The sequence below is a fragment of the Triturus cristatus genome, chromosome 1_2, assembly GCF_964204655.1.
Source record: "Triturus cristatus chromosome 1_2, aTriCri1.1, whole genome shotgun sequence".
Classification (NCBI taxonomy): Eukaryota; Metazoa; Chordata; class Amphibia; order Caudata; family Salamandridae; genus Triturus; species Triturus cristatus.
Window position 1 is genome coordinate 1,045,076,210 of NC_140580.1, and position 12,681 is coordinate 1,045,088,890.

Sequence of the window (12,681 nt, forward strand, 5' to 3'; positions counted from 1 at the left end):
TATCACCATTCGGAAGCTTAAAGCACGAACCATCAACCCATAAAGTACCATCACATTCCACAAGAGGAGTGTCCCTAAGGTCTAACCTCCCTTTCGTTTCTTCCTCAGTCCTAAGAAAACAATCATGCTGTTCGGTATCATCTGTCTCAGTTGAGATCGGCAACAACGTGGCTGGATTCAAAGTGTTGCATCTCGTACATGACTTGCTAACAATGTAAATTCGTAACCTGACAACCGAGCACTAGTTAAGTGCTGTGTCTTGTTACGGTTCAACAAGGTATCCACTGCATGTGGAACCATCACGATCAGTGTATTGTCCATCACCAAACCAGCAGACTGTCGGATTGAAACAGCCGCTGCCGCTGGAGCTCTCAAGCAACTCGGCAACGCTCTAGCTACCGGATCCAAAGTCGACGAAAAATAAGCACATGGACGTTGCTTATCGCCAAACTGTTGAGTCAAAACTGACAATGCACATCCCTCTCTCTCGTGGACATACAATGTGAAGGGTTTACCGTAATCGGGAGTACCCAACACAGGAGCCGAACACAGCGCATCACGCAATTCTGAAAAACTCTTCTGACATTCGTCAGTCCAAGGAATAGGATTCGGAGTTTCCTTAACAGTAAGAGCTATCAAAGGTTTTGCAAGCAACGAAAAATTAGCAATCCACTGTCTACAGTACGATGTAATACCTAGAAACGCACGCACTTCTCTCTGTGTCGTAGGCACACTCATTTTCGCAATCGCTTGAATTCTTTCTGGGGTCAATCTTCTTCCCTCCTTCGATAAGAGGTGACCTAAGTAGGTAACTTCTTGTCGGCAATATTGCAACTTTGAAAGAGAAACCTTATGATGGAAATCAGACAAGTGACGTAACAACGACAGAGTAGCCTCTCTACAAGTCTCTTCATTGTCAGCAGCAACTAAAAGATCATCAACATACTGAATAAGGGCAGCACCATCAGGTAAAACCAACAAATCAAGTTGCGTCTTCAAGGCTTGACTATAGATCGATGGACTCTCACAATAGCCTTGAGGAGCGCGTTTAAACCGGAAACTTCGGCCTCCTAAAGAGAAGCCAAAAATATCTCTACTCTCCACTGCAATTGGGATGCTGAAGAAAGCATTCTTCAGATCAATCACCGAAAACCACGTGGCTGTGGCTGGAATCAAAGTCAGTAAAGCGGTGATATCAGGCACAACAGGGAATTGTGGAACAACGATCTTATTCACCTCGCGAAGATCGATCACAAACCTATATACAGGAGGTTGTGAAGAATCGGTTCTTTTCAGAACAGGCAACACCGGACTATTGCACACATTACCTCTCGTTTCCTCAATCACACCTTTCTCAATCAGATCAGAGATGATCGCCAAGAGTGATCTTTCACCATCACTTGAGATACGATACTGTGGAATGCGTGGCAATCTAGCATTCGCCTTCAATGTCACAACATATGGCGGAATCTCCAAAAGACCCACATCATTAGGACCAGTAGCCCAAAGAGAATCAGGAAGAGAAGACAATTCAGCTGGAAGTTGGTCTTTAGCCAAATACATCGGAGAGATCACTCTCTTTCCCAATGTAAGCTGCACTCCTGAAGGAGAACAATAAAGCGTCGCATGCAATCTCTTCAACAAGTCCAATCCCAACAAGTTCTCACCACAACCTGTCGTCAGAATGAGGGGTGCTTCGAATTCACAAGGCCCGACAGAAAGAGACAAAGGACTAGAAATCGGATTTTTAACCGGGGCGCCAGAAAAACCTACTGAAACATTCGTTGAGCCAGACAAAGGTGCGCCAGGGAGTTTAGAGTGCATGATAGAACTCTTCGCAGCACCAGTGTCCAACAGAAAAGGCTCTGACACACCTGATGCAATCACATCAACATAAGGTCCACTCTGATCTACTGGAACTGAAACGACTCCCTCTCTTTGCCTGTGGCTGTCCTAGCAATCGTTACCTTCCATATTCTCACCTTCAACGTAATAATCATCCGCATAGTATTGAGCCGTCCTACCAGACGCACCATTCTGTTGATCAAAACAATTCATTGAATTCTGCGGAGGCAAGGAACGCGCAATCTGAGACATACCACGTCCTCGACCTCGCGGAGCTTGTTGAACACCTCGACCTCTCATACCAGAAACACCATTCGTGCGCTGTAATAAAGTCGGGCAACTATTCTTGAAGTGACCCTCTTCTTTGCAATACGCACACTGATTAGGACCTACAGAAAAACGCTGTTGAGAAGACTCGAACCTTTGCGAGTTTCTCTGATATTGTTGGGGTTGCTGATAATCACGCTGGGTATTGCGAGGCGGGTATGCTTGCTGCAGAAGAACCTTAGTCTTCAATTCCTTAGTCTTTTTATCCTCTTTCTCTATCTCATCCTTATTTCTGTTCTCATAGTACTGGGCAGTAGCCAATATCTGTGCTGACGAAGAAACAGCCCAGGCACTTTCAGAATCCTTCAACCTATTGCACAACTCGGGTAGCAGATTATGCACAAACTTGTCAACTAACAACCTTTGGCCACCTTCTGTACTCATGTCTTGACCACTGTGGTCTGCAAATGTCTCTTCAAATCGAGTGAAAAAGTCGGACACAGTTTCGTCTTTCTTCTGCTTGCATGCAGACAACTTGTCCCAATTGACACGCATAGCAGGCATCAAAGTCTTCATATAATCAATAATTCTACCAGGGAGATCAGCAATCACATTCTCGGGTTTAGCACCACCTATTTGTCTTTCATCTGCAGTTCTAAGGTTATTCCATGTATCTCCTAATTCCTGCGCATGATCCGTATATATAGGCTGTGGAACAACATTCCCAAATAACATATCTATATCAGCCAAATTCATAATACATGAACCCGCAGTTTGAGATAGCTCCTTATAAAACCCCGCAGGATTTTTACGTGGATCAGGCAGAGTCTGCTTTAGAGCTAGGACTTCGGCACGCTTCCATGGAACATGTACCCAAATGCGCTGGAAATATGCCAGAACAGGTGGATTAGCATTCGCATCACCAGGTCTTCAAACGAGAGGAACCTCACGCATCGGGTATTGACGTGCCTTTCTCCTAACTGAAGAATCAGGCTCAAATAACGACCTAGAAGGAAACTCACTCCTAAACGACAACAATGTCGCGACTGCTCTTTCAACATCAAGACCCACTATAGTTCCTTTCGCAAACTCGGACCGCACACGGAACAACTCATGCGGAGTATGCCCTACCTCGCTATCTTCCCATTGTTCACGAAGGAAAGAACACATCACATCAAATACGTATCTCTGTTTCGGTGCTTCCCATTGATGGAAAACATCCATAACACCTTCAAGATCATAGTGCGAAGGAAAGGTAACCCATTTACGCGCCAAGTGATCTAACACTGTTCGTTCATCAGGACCAGGCAATTGACTACGCAATTGCTTACGCTCCACAACAGGAGACATACCCAATGAACCCATTAGAGGAGAAAAAAGACTAGCAACCGCATCAGTCATCCTCCGTCGAGCAGAAGGAGAAGGTGACAAAAGAACAGGAGACAAAGCAGAGTGAGAAGGAACCGAAGTCGGAACAGTGACAGAGGGAACAGACAACACAGGTATAGGAGTAGCAGACGAAGGAGGTAGCAAAGACGGCGGCCCTTGAGAAGGCTGCGCCGAGGCAGTAGTAGCCAGTAGAGGGAGAGCTGGCTGTTGAGGAACCACTGGAGGTAAAACAACCGGGGGTTGCGCAACTGCAAGTGGCGGAGGTGCGGTAGCACTCTGAGCATAAGGGGGTGGTGAACTTAATAGATGCGACATTAAAGGATCTTTCGCAAGATCTTTCTTTTCTTCTTGCTGTTGAGGCGGCAAAGCTGGATAACATTTGTCTACCGCTAATTTACGTTGCATAAACATCTGTTCGCTTTCTTGCTCTTCCTCATTATCCTTAAACTGTATAGCAGCCTGCACCATCGACATACCTCGTGCACGCTTATTTCGTTTCGCTAACTTAATTTCCTTTTGTTTGGCTTCCTTTCGCCAAAGGAGGAAAGAGTCAAACATTGCCGGCCGGGCTTTCTTTTTGAAGAGTCTGACTTCCAAATTATCTAAAATTTCCGTGTCGTAACTACCATATTGGGGCCACTTTAGGACACCATCTTTCCTAGTATACCTAATCCATACATCATTATACGTGATGGGGCCCACGCCGTGTTTTAAATAGAGCTCATAGGTCGGAGTTCCAATCGGAGGCACCGGACACGAGTCCTACAATCGGGAATCCCTTTTACAATCATGACAAAATATCTTTCCAAGTCTGCTAAGACCAGGCATCTTCGCTCACTAGTCTAGCTTCAAACTTCAAGGGAATATCAAAACGATAGCCTCGTGAATACACGAGTCCCTCGGCTTTGGGGCCTGCAGGTACCAAATCAAAGCGATCCCGAACGATACCAAAACAAACTAAGGACTGGGAGACGCTCCACTCATACTTAACTGAAATATCGATGACGTCGCCAGAAGACCCGTCTATCGTCTCGCTTTACAAGTCATCAAAGGGCTCCAAGACAGGGCGACAGTCAGGGCAGCAGTCCTTCGTAGCCGTCGGAATGCGGGGAACTTCGCAGCAAAGACTTTCGGACCACAACGACATACAGGGGTCGATGAAGTGGTAGGCCTCCCTCCAGAATTTTCACATGAAGCTCCTCACGATCTTCAGGCTTGGACCAGTACCGCTGAAGTCGCCCCAGAGTTGGTCGCCAACTGAAGAACCGGGATTTAAACCCAGCGGCGCAGGGGACACGCCCAAAGTCTTCGGGTCCACCTGTCTTAGAGTACAGAGACACAGGATTCTTCTGTTGACATCAAAGATCAATTTTATTAGCTGCAGCCAGTAACAGAGGTCCTAGAAGTACAACACGGTGTATGTTCTCAGGAGACTGCTCAACATAATAGAGCGGAGCATCGTCTTTTATGCCAAAAACCACGTTCCTGGCTAGCATCAATTACTCACAAATTTGACCAATCAGAGGATGATATTTACAGAGGCATCACATAACGACAAACCCACTTTCAGTTATCCAACCCATCACCAATGACAAGGCAAAAATCCAGCATTCTTGTTCGAACAGGCCGGACGGGCCCATCATAAAAGACCTCAACCCAAATCAATAATTAGGCCATAAGGCCATAAAAGGAAGGAGCAGAAACAGATGAAGGGAAAGATAGAGGGGTGTGTGCGTGTGCCATAGAATCAATAATGTCCTGCTCTTTGATCTCTATCTGACCAGCTGCTTAACAAGGTACTGGCTCAACAAGTTTAGCCTCGGGCAACAGGGTTAGTTGACTCAGGTCAAACTGAAGTCAACACGAACTCGAACTAAGGTGTATGCGTCCCTAGAGGCTCGCTTGGCCACAGTCATCCTGTAGTCATTAGCCTATGTGAGGGCAACCACAAAATGGCAGTTATGCACAAAATGGAACCCACGGGTGCAGACTAGATCGTCAAATACACAGTGAATCCATCGGTGTAGCATGACGAAAACGCTTACGCATACCGCACTTGTCAGTCGCGGTTCGCTGATACCAAAATCATCACGATACGACAACCTTTATTGAATGGGTTCAGAATTCACGGAACCACACACTAGTAAAACAAATCCCTGCGGCCTGCTGCACAACCCCTTGGAATGGAACATCAGGTTGCAGCGACTTGGTGAATTTTAACTAGGAGACATCTGACATACGATATGTGAAGTCTAAAATGTTCTCCCTAATCAGGCATAACTATAAATTCACTCACCTCTCCAATAAAACTGTGAAAGTCTTATGTTTAGTATTATTTTAGTCACTTTAGTTCTACACATACTATGGGCTACAACCTTCTGATCAGCAAAGAAGAAATTCACATAGGAGAAAACTGAAAAACTTCAAAACCGTAATCCCCAGATCCCCGTTGTACCCAGCCTTGCCCTTCCGCTTCCCATCCCAGGGTATCTAGTATGTACTGGCCACAGTATATACAGTCATCAGCATGGGCATCTGTAGAGAAAAAGACACAGCTGAGTGAAGGCCCATGCTTGTTCATTTAAAGGGTTGTAAATTGTACGATGACCTCAGAAGGGGATGAAATTGGGTTGTTAATTGACTGGGGTGTGAGCCCTGGTAAGGCAGCAACCACAATTCATCTCAGGATAAAGTCACAAACAACCCTAAATTAACTGTGCACTGTCCTCTGGTAGCTTGGCACAGAGGAGGCAGGCTTACCTCATAGGTAATGTGTAAAGTATTTGTGCAACACTTCAAACAGTAATACAGTGAAAACACACCTCAAAACGATCCCAAACAAGTTTAGAAAAATAGATCAGAATTTAATAACTAATGAGACCAAAACGAGAAAATTCTAATCCGTAAAACCGAAGTTATGGATCTTTGAAGATCTAAGTGTTGAATAGCACCAAAAAGCTTCAACCGCGTTGATCTAGTCATGCTAGCCTGGGTTAAAGATACACGTTCAGGCACCCTGCCTTCCTTACCCCAGCTCCAGACTAACTACAGTGGGTATAGCAGCCCTTTGTGTGGAGGCAGGACACAGCCTATTAAAGTGTAAGTGGGGCAGGGCCCAGCTCCTGCCTCCCATCCTGCAAGTGATGGCTCATTCAGTCACTCCTAAACTCCCCATTTGTGTGTGGCTGTTTAGGAGGAATGCACAAAGCCCAACTGTCACCCACACCCAGTCATGTGACCCATAGACAGGCACTAAATGGCTAAGGCAAGAAAATGGCAACTTTCTAAAAGTGCCATTTTCAGAATTGCAGTTTTAAATCCGACTTCACCATAAGTTAGGATTTTTCATTACAATTCTAGAGACACCAAACATGAACAGCTTACCTGTCCCCATTTGGGAAATTGCACTCATAAACTGTAATGAGGTAACTACAATTTTTTCCTGAGGGACAGGTAGGCCTTAGGAGAAGTGGAATACTAATTTAGGAGTTTTTCACTACCGGAACATGAAAAACTTAAAAGTACGTGTCCTACTTTTTAAATGCATTGCACCCGACCCTCGAGCCTGTCAAGGGCCTACCCTGGGAGGGGACTTATATGTATTAAGAAGGAAGCTTTGCACCTGGCAAAAGGTTTACTTTGCCAGGTCGAAATGGTAGTTTAAAACTGCGCACACACACAGTCTGCAATGGCAGGCCTGAGACATGTTGAAAGTGCTACTTAGGTGGGTGGCACAATCAGTGCTTCAGGCCCACTAGTAGTATCCAGTTTACAGGCCCTGGGCCTAGTAGTACCACTTTACTAGGGTCTTACAAGTAAATTAAGTATGCCAAATGGGTATAAGCCAATCTAACATATTTTAAGGCTAGATCACAAGCACTTTAGCACTGGTTAGCAGTGGTAAAGTGTGAAGGGTCCTACGGCCAGCAAAAACAAGTCAGCAAAAACAGGAGGTCTAAAAGCAAAAGGTTAGGGGCAAACCATGCCAATGATGCCAGGTCTAATCAGGAGTATTTGTAAACACTTTAGGATATCAAAGGCATGTGTGCTCCCTATACTTGAGAGGAGCAAGTGAAACAGTGACCAGTCATCCTAAAAATGTCTTAAGTGCATATTCCAAGGAGTATGAGTTTTTTCTGCTTTTCCAAGGCAAAGGTGTTCAACAATTAAACAAGACAGAAAGTAGGCCTGCATGCGTCCACATGGGATTAGGATAGGTTTGATGGCTGACACTAGGGTCAAGGTCAGTTGCTTACCCCTTTGGGACTACTCCATGGGAACAGAAGCCCTAATAGGACTACCTCAGTTCTCTTGGGATCCGCAATTAGAACATCCCATGCACCTCCTAAATTACCTCATCCCAGTAGCTACTTAGTTTTGGGATAATGAGACAGAAGTACATTATTGATAGCAAATTATCCTTGGCAGTCACATCACCAAAGTAGCTGGGACTTGTTTCTCGCTTTTGCTGGGCCTGCGAAAACTTATTCCATTGTCACCAATACCTACCAAAACTTTGATTGTGCGTAGTGTGATCCTGAGTAGGTTGGATTATTGTAGCGTCCTCCTCTAAGGAGACTCAGATTTTGGGTTACAAAGGCTACACAGAGTTCTAGTTTAACCTCCTTATTTGCCTTTTTTTCCATCCTCTCTAATTCTCTCATTGTTTCATTTAACTCATCTACAAAGACTCTTTCTTTTTGACTAAGTTTACTGGTTAATTCCTTCTGCTCAGCGTTAGTGAGGTTTACATTCGTCAGCAGGGTGAAAAATCCCATCATATACTTACACTTGTTCACTCGCTTATGAGCTTTTGAAAATCAATAAGCATGCTTAGTTTCCCATATGTACATATTCGAACCGTTTGACACAGGAGGCTTTTCTAAGGGACATGCATAATTGGGATAAAATAGCTTGATCAAGCACTGATTACAGAATAAGTTGAGAAACACACTACAATAAAGAGCATACAAGAGCAGCAGGTGAGCGTAAGATGAACCTGCTGAGGCTGGAAGGTAACTATAGATGTAACAATTTTAGATCTTCAATTAACTTTACATATTCAGCTAACATTTGAAAATAAACATTATAATCGTATTCAATCCCACACTCAGGAACGTGACATTCTACCTACATGAGTCTTTTTTGATAACGGTAATTGTTTGGTTAAATTTTTCAAGGTTGGTGAAGCATTTCACTCCAGGAGGCAGGAATCTGACATCCACCCAACCACAGATACGGCTATGGCAACTACCAGAAATACTAAGACCATTTTGCAGCTTCTAAGCTCCATTTTAATTTTGTTCCAGCTCAAGGCAAAGTATTTTCTTCTTGTTATTTGCAATGTGTCAGTCCACTGTTCCAACCCTATCATCTCTCTCCTATCTCAAAGTCTATTGTGGCAGTCAGCTTTGTCAACCGGATGCCTAAGACTCTGAAGTTCTCTGACTTTTACCATAATCTTGCTTATTTGCTCCTTGACTTTTGTCAGTCTTTCATCAGAATGTCTGACATGTCTTGAATGCCATTTTTTCATGTTGACTCAATTCATGTAGGTTTGTCTGCCAGTCAATTAAATGACTCGTTGTTATTCATAAAGTAAGTCAGCCAGTCAAACCACTTTATTCAGTTAATGAAAACCACAAAAGTACAATACATATATCGATATACACTACAAAATAAAAACATATAAAATACATATCATCGATAAATATGGGCGACCTAAAAAATAATTTTTTTTACAAAGCCAAACTTAATTAAATCACCTAAAAGCCCTGGCTGCCATTAATACATATATTGCAGTAAATCATCCCAATAAAAACAAATCAAGATTAGAAACTCCAGCATAAAGACAATAATCATGTAGGCACAATTGATCCTCTTTAAATATTTATCATGGGGTGCCATTTTTTCCTACTACTAACAGCTGCGACTAAAAAACTTGCAATATTATAATCTCCTATGGGTCATTCAGCAGCTGAAGATAGAGTAAGGTGGGTTTTACCTGTATAAAGCCTTTTCGCCTGAAAATAGGAATTAAAAACCTCCTGCGAATAGCATTGTAATGCTCACAGAACATTATAAAGTGCATAGTGTCTTGATTCGAAAAATTGTCACAAGTGTAAGGACCTAAATCACACACCCTACTCCAGCCTTGCTGATTACTTAAGAAGAGGTGGATTAAATTAAAACGAAACCTAGTTAAAAGCAGGCCTTTGAAGGGCTTTGTGGCAATTCTCAGGTAAGGTTCAATCTGAGGGGAGGTTTTTAACAAAAATAGGCTTTTACTGAGGGTTTCATTAACTCAGTCACCTCTCTCTCAGCCATCATTAGGCTCAGAAAATGTGTTTTTACCCAGGCCAAATCATCTTTTTTTATTTTATCCGGGAAATCATATACATCTGAGCGCGCTAGTTTATTTAAGATGTGCTTAACATAATATTGCCACAGGATACCGTTGACTCGCTCCAGGGCAACACAGTAAGTCCAATCAGGACCTGTGTACTCCCGATTAAGTCTTCTCTCTTTCTTTGGTCTTTTGCTCTCTGGCTGTTCTAAATTGTCATCACTAATTTCCCTTTGTCTTTCGTCTTCTAGTTCTTCAGGCCCTGCTGTCAATTTTCTCTGGTCTTGTCACTTGGGGCAGCACCCATTTTCTACCTACCTTCAGTGTGCGGCCATTTTCCTTTGAAATACATTTTCCCTTCTGTTGTACTAGATAGTTCAGGCTCATGAGATACTGGTTCATCATCAGACACCGGAGCTTCTCATGAGGTCACGTCTGCTCCATTCCATGTTCTTGAGGAGCTCTCTCCACCTTGTTCAGCTCTCCAAGTACCTCTGGATTCTCTGCATATCCGGAGTCTCAGCCTGTGATCTCGGGTGTCACTTGCTGCTGAGGATTCTGCTTCCTCAAATTAAGGTGGACTCGAGCAATTAGAGGATGTTGGCTCCCCTTCTTTCTCTTCTTGTCTTGCTCTTTTTGTTGGTGAAGTGTGAATCCAGTTTGGCAAGCCTGCACATTTCATGGTGTTGTTGGTAACTAGGATGAACTGGTACGGCACTAGCCAATGTTTTTCCATGCACGACCTGGAAACGTGTTTTCTAACGTGAACCCAGAGTTTCTGGGGTTCAGATCATGGCAGGAGGCAGTCTTCCCAGCTGGTGTTGTAATGTCAACCTGGTGAGAGATAGAATACACCGCATCAGCCAACCCTTTACAGAACTCAAGATCTAGGTCATTGGTGAAATTCACAAGTGCATCTGCTGGAGCAGAGGGAATGCTCATCGTTCTTCCCATCAATACTTCATATGTGGAGAATCCAGTCCTTCTGCATGGAGTACTTTGAATGCTCATTAGTACTAAGGGGAGTGCCTCTGGCCAATTGAGAGATGTAGAAGCACATGCCTCAGCTAATTTTGGCTTGATTGTACAATTTACCTTCTCTACAATCTTGGAGGCTTCTGGTCTCCAACTGCAATGGAGTCTCTAGTCAAACCCTAAAGCTGTACATAGTTGCTGCATCACTATGGTCTTGAATTGAGTTCCTTGATCTGATTCAAAATGAACTGGCCTTCCAAATCATCGGATCAATTCCTTCAAGTGTAGGTTGGCAACTGTCAGACTATCACATATGATGGGCCTCAACACAACGGAACAATAAGCACCCAACAACTGATCTATACTTAAATTGGTTGTATCAAGGCGTTTCCAAAAATTCGATCTGAAGATGGTAAAAGGGACCATCAGACTTCTTTATGTGACTCATTTTCACAACATCTCTGTATCCCACATTCTGTCTCTGACATATCATACACCTCTGACAAATTTTCTGCCATAATTCAAAAGTGAGGGTTGTACCAATACAGCTTGACGGTCTGGACTATCTCATCTCAACAGACATGGATCGGGCCATGCTCGCTTCTCACCATAGTGGGCAACATGGAATCAGATAAAACTCGTTTTCCTTCCCCTGACACCTAAACGTGACTGACATCCTTCACCACAACCTGCCTTTTCCCATTTTGCTTTTTTAATTTCAGGGGCTTCATGTTATTATCCCAGTTCATTTAAGATTAGCACTGTGTTCAATAACATATTTGAGACGATTTCTGCCTCCATACTGCATGATTCGTCCAAGTGAAACATGCTGGACTCAAGGGCACAATATACGATGACTTTGTCCGCGTATCGATTACCTGTGGTGACAAAGTCAACGCTACTCTTGTGTGAGACGCACTGCATGACAGCTATCTCCCTTGGTAATTCGGGTGCATTCAGAACATTTAAGACATACAATCCTTCTGAATGGGAGAGCTAGAGGAAGTCAGAAATCCCTCTATTACCACAGATATCTACAGCTCTACAACCTCAACTGATTAAAAAAGACATTGGCAGCCAGAAACAAACAAACAAGCAGAAGGGCGGTAAGCAGTACATTAAAACATTGCTAGAACAAAGCCAGATAAAAATATCATATTTTGTTGCATAAAATAAGTGGCATAACAAAAGTTTAGTTGGCCCCCCAGCAAGGTACACAGAGGGGCCCCCGCTTCGGATTTACGCCAGAGCCCTCAGGCCTGAGTACTGTGCAGAGGGGGCCCCCTGCAGCTGCGGGGGCCGGTGCTATGCCCCTGCATAAAATGTCCAAAATTGGCAAAAACGAGTTGTATGGATCAATATTAGCATATCCGGAATACTGTAATAAAATGCCAAATGCCAAAATGCATTGTATTTTACTGCCAAGTGGACTAAAAAGTTTGCAGATAATTGAAAAAAGAATTACAAATGCTTTCTGTGCACAATGCTGAGACTCTCTGCCCACCCATGCTTCCTTACTCAGTTTCAAAATTGTTCCTGAAGTGTGGGTGTTTTGCAAATGAACCATTCGTAGTACAAGCTCAACTGCCTTTAAAAATTACGCCAATATGCACAATGGCAGAAATATGCTATAAACTACACTGTAGAAATTCACAAGCTAGTACATTATGTGGCTCGCGCTCCCCATTTGGGGAGCATAGACTAGTCCCCCCTTAAGATGACTCCACACCCACCCCACGGGGGCACACCTCCTCAGTTTTAAAACCACTGAAATAAGTGAATACAAGGATAGTATGGTGTAGCCGCACTCCTGTTACCTACTCAAATTGATCTGCATGCACAGGGGCAATGATCTGTTC